General features: G+C 54.2%; 1 long non-coding RNA gene across 4 annotated transcripts in view; it reads left to right on the plus strand.

Annotated features, from left to right (window-relative positions):
* Positions 1–681: 681 nt before the first annotated feature.
* Positions 682–12,656, plus strand: part of LOC140470498 (uncharacterized) — a 605,436-nt gene continuing 593,461 nt past the window's right edge. The window contains exons 1-4 of one of the 4 annotated variants that reach the window (XR_011956495.1): positions 682–1,174; positions 1,594–2,015; positions 2,101–2,185; positions 3,073–3,441. This is a non-coding gene — a long non-coding RNA (uncharacterized lncRNA). Of the gene's footprint in view, positions 1,509–1,593; positions 2,186–3,072; positions 3,442–12,656 lie in introns of those variants that run through there. The other 3 variants (XR_011956493.1, XR_011956494.1, XR_011956492.1) reach the window with 3 other exon arrangements.

Raw genomic sequence — 12,656 nt, forward strand, 5'->3', positions numbered from 1 at the left:
GCCCTGGGGTGGGGGAGCCCAGAACTAGAGGGTTATAAAATCACGGGGGGGACAGGGATAGGGTAAATAGACAAGGTCTTTTCCCCCCTGGGGTGGGGGAGCCCAGAACTAGAGGGTTATAAAATCACGAGGGGGGACATGGATAGGGTAAATAGACAAGGTCTTTTCCCCCCTGGGGTGGGGGGAGCCCAGAACTAGAGGGTTATAAAATCACGGGGGGGACATGGATAGGGTAAATAGACAAGGTCTTTTCCCCCTGGGGTGGGGGAGCCCAGAACTAGAGGGTTATAAAATCACGGGGGGGACATGGATAGGGTAAATAGACAAGGTCTTTTCCCCCCTGGGGTGGGGGAGCCCAGAACTAGAGGGTTATAAAATCACGGGGGGGACATGGATAGGGTAAATAGACAAGGTCTTTTCCCCCTGGGGTGGGGGGAGTCCAGAACTAGAGGGTTATAAAATCACGGGGGGGACATGGATAGGGTAAATAGACAAGGTCTTTTCCCCCTGGGGTGGGGGGAGCCCAGAACTAGAGGGTTTATAAAATCACGGAGGGGGGACATGGATAGGGTAAATAGACAAGGTCTTTTCCCCCTGGGGTGGGGGGAGCCCAGAACTAGAGGGTTATAAAATCACGGGGGGGACATGGATAGGGTAAATAGACAAGGTCTTTTCCCCCCTGGGGTGGGGGGAGCCCAGAACTAGAGGGTTATAAAATCACGGGGGGGGACATGGATAGGGTAAATAGACAAGGTCTTTTCCCCCTGGGGTGGGGGAGCCCAGAACTAGAGGGTTATAAAATCACGGGGGGGACATGGATAGGGTAAATAGACAAGGTCTTTTCCCCCCTGGGGTGGGGGAGCCCAGAACTAGAGGGTTATAAAATCACGAGGGGGGACATGGATAGGGTAAATAGACAAGGTCTTTTCCCCCTGGGGTGGGGGAGCCCAGAACTAGAGGGTTATAAAATCACGGGGGGGGGACATGGATAGGGTAAATAGACAAGGTCTTTTCCCCCTGGGGTGGGGGAGCCCAGAACTAGAGGGTTATAAAATCACGGGGGGGACATGGATAGGGTAAATAGACAAGGTCTTTTCCCCCCTGGGGTGGGGGAGCCCAGAACTAGAGGGTTATAAAATCACGAGGGGGGACATGGATAGGGTAAATAGACAAGGTCGTTTCCCCCTGGGGTGGGGGAGCCCAGAACTAGAGGGTTATAAAATCACGGGGGGGACATGGATAGGGTAAATAGACAAGGTCTTTTCCCCCTGGGGTGGGGGAGTCCAGAACTAGAGGGTTATAAAATCACGAGGGGGGACATGGATAGGGTAAATAGACAAGGTCTTTTCCCCCTGGGGTGGGGGAGCCCAGAACTAGAGGGTTATAAAATCACGAGGGGGGACATGGATAGAGTAAATAGACAAGGTCTTTTCCCCCTGGGGTGGGGGAGCCCAGAACTAGAGGGTTATAAAATCACGGGGGGGACATGGATAGGGTAAATAGACAAGGTCTTTTCCCCCCTGGGGTGGGGGGAGCCCAGAACTAGAGGGTTATAAAATCACGAGGGGGACATGGATAGGGTAAATAGACAAGGTCTTTTCCCCCTGGGGTGGGGGGAGCCCAGAACTAGAGGGTTATAAAATCACGAGGGGGGACATGGATAGGGTAAATAGACAAGGTCTTTTCCCCCTGGGGTGGGGGAGCCCAGAACTAGAGGGTTATAAAATCACGGGGGGGGACATGGATAGGGTAAATAGACAAGGTCTTTTCCCCCTGGGGTGGGGGAGCCCAGAACTAGAGGGTTATAAAATCACGGGGGGGGACATGGATAGGGTAAATAGACAAGGTCTTTTCCCCCCTGGGGTGGGGGAGCCCAGAACTAGAGGGTTATAAAATCACGAGGGGGGACATGGATAGGGTAAATAGACAAGGTCTTTTCCCCCTGGGGTGGGGGAGCCCAGAACTAGAGGGTTATAAAATCACGAGGGGGGACATGGATAGAGTAAATAGACAAGGTCTTTTCCCCCCTGGGGTGGGGGAGGCCCAGAACTAGAGGGTTATAAAATCACGGGGGGGACATGGATAGGGTAAATAGACAAGGTCTTTTCCCCCCTGGGGTGGGGGAGCCCAGAACTAGAGGGTTATAAAATCACGGGGGGGGACATGGATAGGGTAAATAGACAAGGTCTTTTCCCCCTGGGGTGGGGGGAGCCCAGAACTAGAGGGTTATAAAATCACGGGGGGGGACATGGATAGGGTAAATAGACAAGGTCTTTTCCCCCTGGGGTGGGGGGAGCCCAGAACTAGAGGGTTATAAAATCACGGGGGGGACATGGATAGGGTAAATAGACAAGGTCTTTTCCCCCTGGGGTGGGGGGAGCCCAGAACTAGAGGGTTATAAAATCACGGGGGGGACATGGATAGGGTAAATAGACAAGGTCTTTTCCCCCTGGGGTGGGGGAGTCCAGAACTGGAGGGTTATAAAATCACGGGGGGGACATGGATAGGGTAAATAGACAAGGTCTTTTCCCCCTGGGGTGGGGGAGTCCAGAACTAGAGGGTTATAAAATCACGAGGGGGGACATGGATAGGGTAAATAGACAAGGTCTTTTCCCCCTGGGGTGGGGGAGTCCAGAACTAGAGGGTTATAAAATCGCGAGGGGGGACATGGATAGGGTAAATAGACAAGGTCTTTTCCCCCTGGGGTGGGGGAGCCCAGAACTTGAGGGGTATAAAATCACGAGGGGGACATGGATAGGGTAAATAGACAAGGTCTTTTCCCCCTGGGGTGGGGGAGCCCAGAACTAGAGGGTTATAAAATCACGAGGGGGACATGGATAGGGTAAATAGACAAGGTCTTTTCCCCCTGGGGTGAGGGGGCCCAGAACTAGAGGGTTATAAAATCACGGGGGGGGACATGGATAGGGTAAATAGACAAGGTCTTTTCCCCCTGGGGTGGGGGAGCCCAGAACTAGAGGGTTATAAAATCACGAGGGGGGGACATGGATAGGGTAAATGGACAAGGTCTTTTCCCCCTGGGGTGGGGGGACATGGATAGGGTAAATAGACAAGGTCTTTTCCCCCCTGGGGTGGGGGAGCCCAGAACTAGAGGGTTATAAAATCACGAGGGGGACATGGATAGGGTAAATAGACAAGGTCTTTTCCCCCTGGGGTGGGGGAGCCCAGAACTAGAGGGTTATAAAATCACGAGGGGGACATGGATAGGGTAAATAGACAAGGTCTTTTCCCCCCTGGCGTGGGGGAGCCCAGAACTAGAGGGTTATAAAATCACGAGGGGGGACATGGATAGGGTAAATAGACAAGGTCTTTTCCCCCTGGGGTGGGGAGCCCAGAACTAGAGGGTTATAAAATCACGGGGGGGACATGGATAGGGTAAATAGACAAGGTCTTTTCCCCTTGGGGTGGGGGATAGGAAGGGGTTTAGAGGGAGACGGGGACGGGGGATAGGAAGGGGGTTTAGAGGGAGACGGGGGACGGGGATAGGAAGGGGTTTAGAGGGAGACGGGGACGGGGATAGGAAGGGGTTTAGAGGGAGACGGGGACGGGGAGAGGAAGTGGTTTAGAGGGAGACGGGGACGGGGATAGGAAGGGGTTTTAGAGGGAGACGGGGACGGGGATAGGAAGGGGGTTTAGGGGGAGACGGGGACGGGGATAGGAAGGGGTTTAGAGGGAGATGGGGGCGGGGATAGGAAGGGGTTTAGAGGGAGACGGGGACGGGGAGAGGAAGGGGTTTAGAGGGAGACGGGGGACGGGGATAGGAAGGGGTTTAGAGGGAGACGGGGACGGGGATAGGAAGGGGTTTAGGGGGAGACGGGGACGGGGATAGGAAGGGGTTTAGAGGGAGATGGGGACGGGGACAGGAAGGGGTTTAGAGGGAGATGGGGACGGGGATAGGAAGGGGTTTAGGGGGAGACGGGGACGGGGATAGGAAGGGGTTTAGAGGGAGATGGGGACGGGGACAGGAAGGGGTTTAGAGGGAGATGGGCCGGGTGCTGGGGAATGGGGACTGGATGAGTGCGGGATATCTTGGACAGCACGGAGGGTTGGGCTGAAGGGTGTGTTTCTGTGCTGTCCCTCTCTGTGAGGAGTGTCATTACTGGGAGAGCAGTGAACCCGGTGGTTTGATCTCCAGCAGGAAGTTGTCGGGGGGCTGGCCGTGTGTGAGGTACAGTGAAGGAGGGAGCTGGACATGACCCTGACAGTGGAAGTCCTCTGGGAGAGAGAGCAGGGCTGGGCTGGGGCTGAATGGCCTCCTGCCTGCTGCACCTGATCTCTGTGTTCACTGTGACCACGTCCCTGAGGGGGGGGGGGGAGGGGGGGGGGCCAGGCTGCTGCTGTGGATCCCATCTCCCGTTCCAGCCCCCCCCCCCCCCCCCCCCCCACCGAGCCTCCATACCCCCTCCGACCCGGCTGACAGGAGGGTAACGCTGGGCTGGGATTCCCCACGTCCCCAGGGTGAGGGGGTGTCAGAACCGGACTCTGACCGTCCCCCGCCCCCCCCCCCCCCCCCCCCCCCCCCCCCCGGACAGAGAGGGTTGGGACGCACTGCTCCGTGCTCGGGGCTACTGTGGAGATCTCTCCCACCTGGGCTGAATGGCCTCCTGCTGTTCCTGTGTAACAGGCTGGAGGAGGGGCTGAATGGCCTCGTGTTCCCGTGTAACGGTTTGGGAGTGGAGGGAGAGGGGCTGAATGGCCTCGTGTTCCCGTGTAACGGTTTGGGAGTGGAGGGAGAGGGGCTGAATGGCCTCGTGTTCCCGTGTAACGGTTTGGAGAGGAGGGAGAGGGGCTGATTGGCCTCGTGTTCCCGTGTAACGGTTTGGGAGAGGAGGGAGAGGGGCTGATTGGCCTCGTATTTCTGTGTGACGGGCTGGGAGAGGAGGGAGAGGGGCTGAATGGCCTCGTATTCCTGTGTAACGGGCTGGGAGAGGGGCTGATTAGCCTCGTATTCCTGTGTGACGGGCTGGGAGAGGAGGGAGAGGGGCTGATTGGCCTCGTATTCCTGTGTGACGGGCTGGGAGAGGAGGGAGAGGGGCTGAATGGCCTCGTATTCCTGTGTTATGGGCTGGATCCTGATGTCAGAGTGGTGTCAGTGTGAACGGTGAGTGTGCGGAGAGTTAACCATCTCACTGCTAGCCATTATCCACAAATCGTGCGTGCTCTGTGTTCTGTCGCGGTCGAACTTTGTAAACTGACCCCATTAAAGTCGAACTCGTGGGGAGTTTGAAGGGAACTGGGCTCCTCGACGCTCTCTTTGTCTCACTCCCTGAGGGAAGCAGCACAGGACCCACGGAGATTCACCCCCTCCCTCCCTGCTTACCGAGGACCAGCGCGGAAACAGACCCTTCGGCCCGACCCCACTGTGCTAACCCATCTCCCTCTGAACCCTTTCCTATCCATCTCCCCATCCAGATGCCTTTTAAATGTTGTCATTGTCCCAGCCTCCACCCCTTCCTCTGGCAGCTCGTTCCCCACCCGTCTGGGTGAGAAAGTTACCCCCCCGGTCCCTTTTCCCCCTCTCGGCTCGCCTCGTCTGATCATCCCCCGTCCCGTCCCCCTCAGCCTCCGACCCTCCAGGAAGCTCCGACCCTCTGAGGTCCTTTCCTGAACCCCCTCTCGCAGTTTCACCACGTCCTCCCTGTAGCCGGGGTGGGGGGGGGAGGGAGGAGGAGAGCAGAACCGAACCCAGCCCTCCAGGAGCGGCCTCTGCAGCCTCCCGTGCCTCAGCAACGAGGGCTCCCAAACCCCTGTCCCCATCCTGAAGAGTGAGCGAGGGGGAGAAAGGGGTAGGGTCTGACACTCTACCATCACTGAGGTGACAGGAAGGTCTCGTGGAGATCTCCAGCATGGAAACAGACCTTTCAGTCCAACCCCTCTGTACTGACCATCCTCTTCCTCTCCAAAACTGTCCCAGGTTCGATTAATAGTTCCAGCTTATAGTTTAATCAAGAGACGTATCTCAAAAAATGTACAATCAAGAAAGAACTCACTCTACTCATTAATGCAGCCTTTCTGTAGGCCACTTTAAGCCAATGACCTGATCAGATTCTGTGCAGCGAACTTCACCCAATCACTTTCTCCGAGATCACCCGTGAATTTCACTGTTTGTGAATTTCCCCAAACGCACCCCGATGTCCAGCGAAACGTGGATTCAAACAGTCCCTTCGGCCCGTCCCTGTCCGTGCTGACCCCGGTCTCACAGAGAGACGTCCAGCAAGAAAGCAGACCCTTCGGCCCGTCCCCTGTCCGTGCTGACCCCGTTATCACTGAGCGACGTCCAGCAAGGAAACAGCCCCTTCAGCCCCTCCCTGACCGGGCTGACCCCGGTATCACTGTGCGACGTACAGCCGGGAAGCAGACCCTTCGGCCCGTCCCTCTCCATGCTGACCCAAACACGTGGTTACCCCTGGGCCTGACCATGTGGGTGGATCAAGCTTGCAGCTTGGCTGCTGGGGTTGGGGAGGTGGTGCAGCCAATGGGAGCGGGGCCGCCGCCTGACAGACGGAGCTGTGGACCAACCAAGAGCCGGCTATCCAGTGGGCGGTGCTGACCATCAACGGCATTTTAATTGGCAGCCGGCAGACCAATAGACGATAGGCCCGCCGCTCGTACCTGGCCCAGTGTCCAATGGTCGCCGGCGTAGCCGTTGGGTTTTGAAAGACGGATGCACGGACCAATCCACGCTGTGCACGCGGCGTCACGGCGGCTAACAATGGAGGGCGGACGTTAGAGAGTCCAATGACAATGAAGGAAATGGCAAGGGCACGTGCTTAGTGCCAGCCAATGAAATAGAAGGGCGGTTCGAGTGGCACGTGTCGGAGCACATAATGGAGTTCAAATGTGGTGACGTAATGACACGGGCGACGAGCCAATAGGGGCTGGAGGCGTCGCTGACCGACAGGTGAAACACCCAATGGGCGCTGAGGCCGGCCCTTGCCGGGCTGACACGGGGAACCCCGTCCAAAGTGGGGAAGAACACGTGGGTGAGGCCAACCGGTAATGACGACATGAGGGCGGACGTGAATGACGGATCAGATAACCAATAGCGAGGCGGTCAACGCAGAGGGCGGGTGGTAGCCCTTGGGATTCCGTCAAATAGGAGACGAGGGCGGGAGACAGACGGACCAATGGTAAAGGGACGGCTCTGACAGATAGATGGAACAGCCAATGGATATACAGGCTCTGGTGGGGGGGGCGGGAGGGCACAAACCGTCCGGCAGCTCCACCAATGGAGTCGGGTGAGGGATGTACCATCCAATGGCGGATGAGATGATCGGGCGTCAATAATGCCTCCCAGGCGGGTCCAATCGGAGACGGGAGCAGCCCCGAGCGACGGATGGGCTGGCCAATCGATGAGGGGCATCGGTGGGTTGACGTGATGACTGACTGATCAAGTACCAATAGGGAGCAGGGGCCGGGGTTGGGGCGGGGTCATCAGCCCACTGACTGACAGGCGTGATGGCCATTAGGGACGCAGGAGCAAGGGGCGTGACTCGTGAATCATACGTTTGCCGGGGGGACGCCCGTCACAATGGGAGGCGGGGATGCGTTGACGGGCAGGCGGCAGGGCCAATGGGCACCCGTGTGTTGAGGGCAGCGCACGTGCACCAATTGGGCGGGTGGTAACGTCCTGATCGATGGACGGCCAGGCCAATAGGAAGGGGGGCAACGTCGGCACTGACTGGAGGATCGGCCAATGGCATCGAACGCGGGCGTCCAATGGGCAAAGGGGATCGCCATTAATGACGGATAGATAACCCAATAGGAAGCGGGTAGCTACTGACCGGCAGACGCATTAGCCAATGGGACAGGGGGATGTAGAGGCGGGAAAGGTTACAAGTGGCTGCAAGTCAACGCCCCAACGGACGTGCGGGCTGTCCAATGGGAGGCCGCGCAAAGCTGACCGGCAGGTGAGCGATCCAATGGGGACGCAGGAGGAGAAGGCGGGAGAGGACCAATAGGAGGCGGGAATGTGTTGACGGGCGGTTGGCCGAACCAGTGGGGTTAGCGTTAACGCCTTAACGAACGCAAATGACGGCCCAATAGGAGGCTGCAGCGGCGCGGACAGGCAGGTGTCTCAGCCAACCGGAGTACGCAACGTGTTCGGAGGGGGCGGGTCACACCGTTTCGAAGGGCGGAGGGGCGCGGCCCTAACGGACGAGGTGGGTTGGGGTGCGGCCCAATAGGAGGCCGGACCAGCGCTGATGGGCAGGCGAGCTGGCCAATCGGGACGCACGGTGGCCGGCACCGTCCGGATGGGCGTATGACGCCCATCGTGTCCAATGAGCGGCGGGGAGCGTCCGGTGGGGACCGGCGGCGGTGTCCAATCGCGAGGCGGGGTCGCCTGTGACGGGCGGGCGCCGCGGCCAATCGGGGGAAGGGGCGCCGCGCGGTGGGGGCGGGACACGGCAAGGCGCCGAGCAGCGCACGCGCTCGACGGGCGGCGCGGCCCAGCCGCGGGGCGGGCTTCGGGATTGACGGGCACCCGTGCGGGCCAATGGAGGGTGAGGAAGTGGACGAGGGGAGGCGGGGCCCAGAGGGCGCCCTCCAATGGGAGTCGGGGGTCCGCCCTGAGCGGCGGGCGGCGCGGCCCAATCGCGGACGGGGGTGGGGGGGGAGGGGGCGGGTTCGGCGCCGACGGGCGGGCGTGCGGGCCAATGGGGGAGCGCCGGCCCGGGCCGCGCATGCGGGCTGGGGCTCAGGGGGCGGGCGTTTCCCCTCAGTCCCCGCGGCCCCGCGGGTTGTTGTTGTTGACTTTAAAATGGCGGCGGCGGGCGATGGGCGGAGGATCCGGTACCGGGCCGCCCCGTCCCGGGGGGTAAGTGACCGGGACAGACGGGGGGAGGGGGCGGTGGGGATAGAGGGACAGAGAGATACCCCACCCCCACCCCCACCCCCACCCCCAGGAACCGCCATTCACATTTTGGCCGACACATATTAATTAAAGGGTTAACCCCCCATCCCTGTCCCTTTAATTATTATATACCCCCATCCCTGTCCCTTTAATTATTATATACCCCCCATCCCTGTCCCTTTAATTATTATATACCCCCCTCACCATCCCTGTCCCTTTAATTATTATATACCCCCTCACCATCCCTGTCCCTTTAATTATTATATACCCCCTCACCATCCCTGTCCCTTTAATTATTATATACCCCCCATCTCTGTCCCTTTAATTATTATATACCCCCATCCCTGTCCCTTTAATTATTATATACCCCCTCACCATCCCTGTCCCTTTAATTATTATATACCCCCCTCACCATCCCTGTCCCTTTAATTATTATATACCCCCCATCCCTGTCCCTTTAATTATTATATACCCCCTCACCATCCCTGTCCCTTTAATTATTATATACCCCCTCACCATCCCTGTCCCTTTAATTATTATATACCCCCCTCACCATCCCTGTCCCTTTAATTATTATATACCCCCCATCCCTGTCCCTTTAATTATTATATACCCCCTCACCATCCCTGTCCCTTTAATTATTATATACCCCCCTCACCATCCCTGTCCCTTTAATTATTATATACCCCCCTCACCATCCCTGTCCCTTTAATTATTATATACCCCCCATCTCTGTCCCTTTAATTATTATATACCCCCATCCCTGTCCCTTTAATTATTATATACCCCCTCACCATCCCTGTCCCTTTAATTATTATATACCCCCCTCACCATCCCTGTCCCTTTAATTATTATATACCCCCCTCCCCATCCCTGTCCCTTTAATTAGTATATACCCCCCTCACCATCCCTGTCCCTTTAATTATTATATACCCCCCATCTCTGTCCCTTTAATTATTATATACCCCCATCCCTGTCCCTTTAATTATTATATACCCCCTCACCATCCCTGTCCCTTTAATTATTATATACCCCCCTCACCATCCCTGTCCCTTTAATTATTATATACCCCCCTCCCCATCCCTGTCCCTTTAATTAGTATATACCCCCCTCACCATCCCTGTCCCTTTAATTATTATATACCGCCCATCCCTGTCCCTTTAATTATTATATACCCCCCATCCCTGTCCCTTTAATTATTATATACCCCCCTCACCATCCCTGTCCCTTTAATTATGATATACCCCCCTCACCATCCCTGTCCCTTTAATTATTATATACCCCCCATCCCTGTCCCTTTAATTATTATATACCCCCCATCCCTGTCCCTTTAATTATTATATACCCCCCTCACCATCCCTGTCCCTTTAATTATGATATACCCCCCTCACCATCCCTGTCCCTTTAATTATTATATACCCCCCATCCCTGTCCCTTTAATTATTATATACCCCCTCACCATCCCTGTCCCTTTAATTATTATATACCCCCCATCCCTGTCCCTTTAATTATTATATACCCCCTCACCATCCCTGTCCCTTTAATTATTATATACCCCCCTCACCATCCCTGTCCCTTTAATTATTATATACCCCCCTCACCATCCCTGTCCCTTTAATTATTATATACCCCCTCACCATCCCTGTCCCTTTAATTATTATATACCCCCCTCACCATCCCTGTCCCTTTAATTATTATATACCCCCTCACCATCCCTGTCCCTTTAATTATTATATACCCCCCTCACCATCCCTGTCCCTTTAATTATTATATACCCCCCTCACCATCCCTGTCCCTTTAATTATTATATACCCCCATCCCTCTCCCTTTAATTATTATATACCCCCCTCACCATCCCTGTCCCTTTAATTATTATATACCCCCCTCACCATCCCCGTCCCTTTAATTATTATATACCCCCCTCACCATCCCTGTCCCTTTAATTATTATATACCCCCCTCACCATCCCTGTCCCTTTAATTATTATATACCCCCCTCACCATCCCTGTCCCTTTAATTATTATATACCCCCCTCACCATCCCTGTCCCTTTAATTATTATATACCCCCCATCCCTGTCCCTTTAATTATTATATACCCCCCATCCCTGTCCCTATAATTATTATATACCCCCCTCACCATCCCTGTCCCTTTAATTATTATATACCCCCCTCACCATCCCTGTCCCTTTAATTATTATATACCCCCCTCCCTGTCCCTATAATTATTATATACCCCCCTCACCATCCCTGTCCCTTTAATTATTATATACCCCCCTCCCTGTCCCTATAATTATTATATACCCCCCTCACCATCCCTGTCCCTTTAATTATTATATACCCCCATCCCTGTCCCTTTAATTATTATATACCCCCCTCACCATCCCTGTCCCTTTAATTATTATATACCCCCCTCACCATCCCTGTCCCTTTAATTATTATATACCTCCCATCCCTGTCCCTTTAATTATTATATACCCCCCATCCCTGTCCCTTTAATTATTATATACCCCCCTCACTATCCCTGTCCCTTTAATTATTATATACCCCCCATCCCTGTCCCTTTAATTATTATATACCCCCTCACCATCCCTGTCCCTTTAATTATTATATACCACCTCACCATCCCTGTCCCTTTAATTATTATATACCCCCCTCACCAGCCCTGTCCCTTTAATTATTATATACCCCCCATCCCTGTCCCTTTAATTATTATATACCCCCATCCCCACCCTTTAATTATTATATACCCCCCATCCCTGTCCCTTTAATTATTATATACCCCCCATCCCTGTCCCTTTAATTATTATATACCCCCCTCACCATCCCTGTCCCTTTAATTATTATATACCCCCCTCACCATCCCTGTCCCTTTAATTATTATATACCCCCATCCCTGTCCCTTTAATTATTATATACCCCCATCCCTGTCCCTTTAATTATTATATACCCCCCTCACCATCCCTGTCCCTTTAATTATTATATACACCCCACACCACCCCGTCCCTTTAATTATTATATACCCCCTCACCATCCCTGTCCCTTTAATTATTATATACCCCCCATCCCTGTCCCTTTAATTATTATATACCCCCTCACCATCCCTGTCCCTTTAATTATTATATACCCCCTCACCATCCCTGTCCCTTTAATTATTGTATACCCCCTCACCATCCCTGTCCCTTTAATTATTATATACCCCCTCACCATCCCTGTCCCTTTAATTATTATATACCCCCCTCACCATCCCTGTCCCTTTAATTATTATATACCCCCCTCACCATCCCTGTCCCTTTAATTATTATATACCCCCCTCACCATCCCTGTCCCTTTAATTATTATATACCCCCATCCCTGTCCCTTTAATTATTATATACCCCCCTCACCATCCCTGTCCCTTTAATTATTATATACCCCCCTCACCATCACTGTCCCTTTAATTATTATATACCCCCCAGCCCTGTCCCTTTAATTATTATATACCCCCTCACCATCCCTGTCCCTTTAATTATTATATACCCCCCTTCCCTGTCCCTTTAATTATTATATACCCCCCTCACCATCCCTGTCCCATTAATTATTATATACCCCCCTCACCATCCCTGTCCCTTTAATTATTATATACCCCCCTCCCCATCCCTGTCCCATTAATTATTATATACCCCCCTCACCATCCCTGTCCCTTTAATTATTATATACCCCCCTCACCATCCCTGTACCTTTAATTATTATATACCCCCCTTCCCTGTCCCTTTAATTATTATATACCCCCTCACCATCCCTGTC

The sequence above is a fragment of the Chiloscyllium punctatum genome, chromosome 51, assembly GCF_047496795.1.
Source record: "Chiloscyllium punctatum isolate Juve2018m chromosome 51, sChiPun1.3, whole genome shotgun sequence".
In the NCBI taxonomy this organism is placed as follows: Eukaryota; Metazoa; Chordata; class Chondrichthyes; order Orectolobiformes; family Hemiscylliidae; genus Chiloscyllium; species Chiloscyllium punctatum.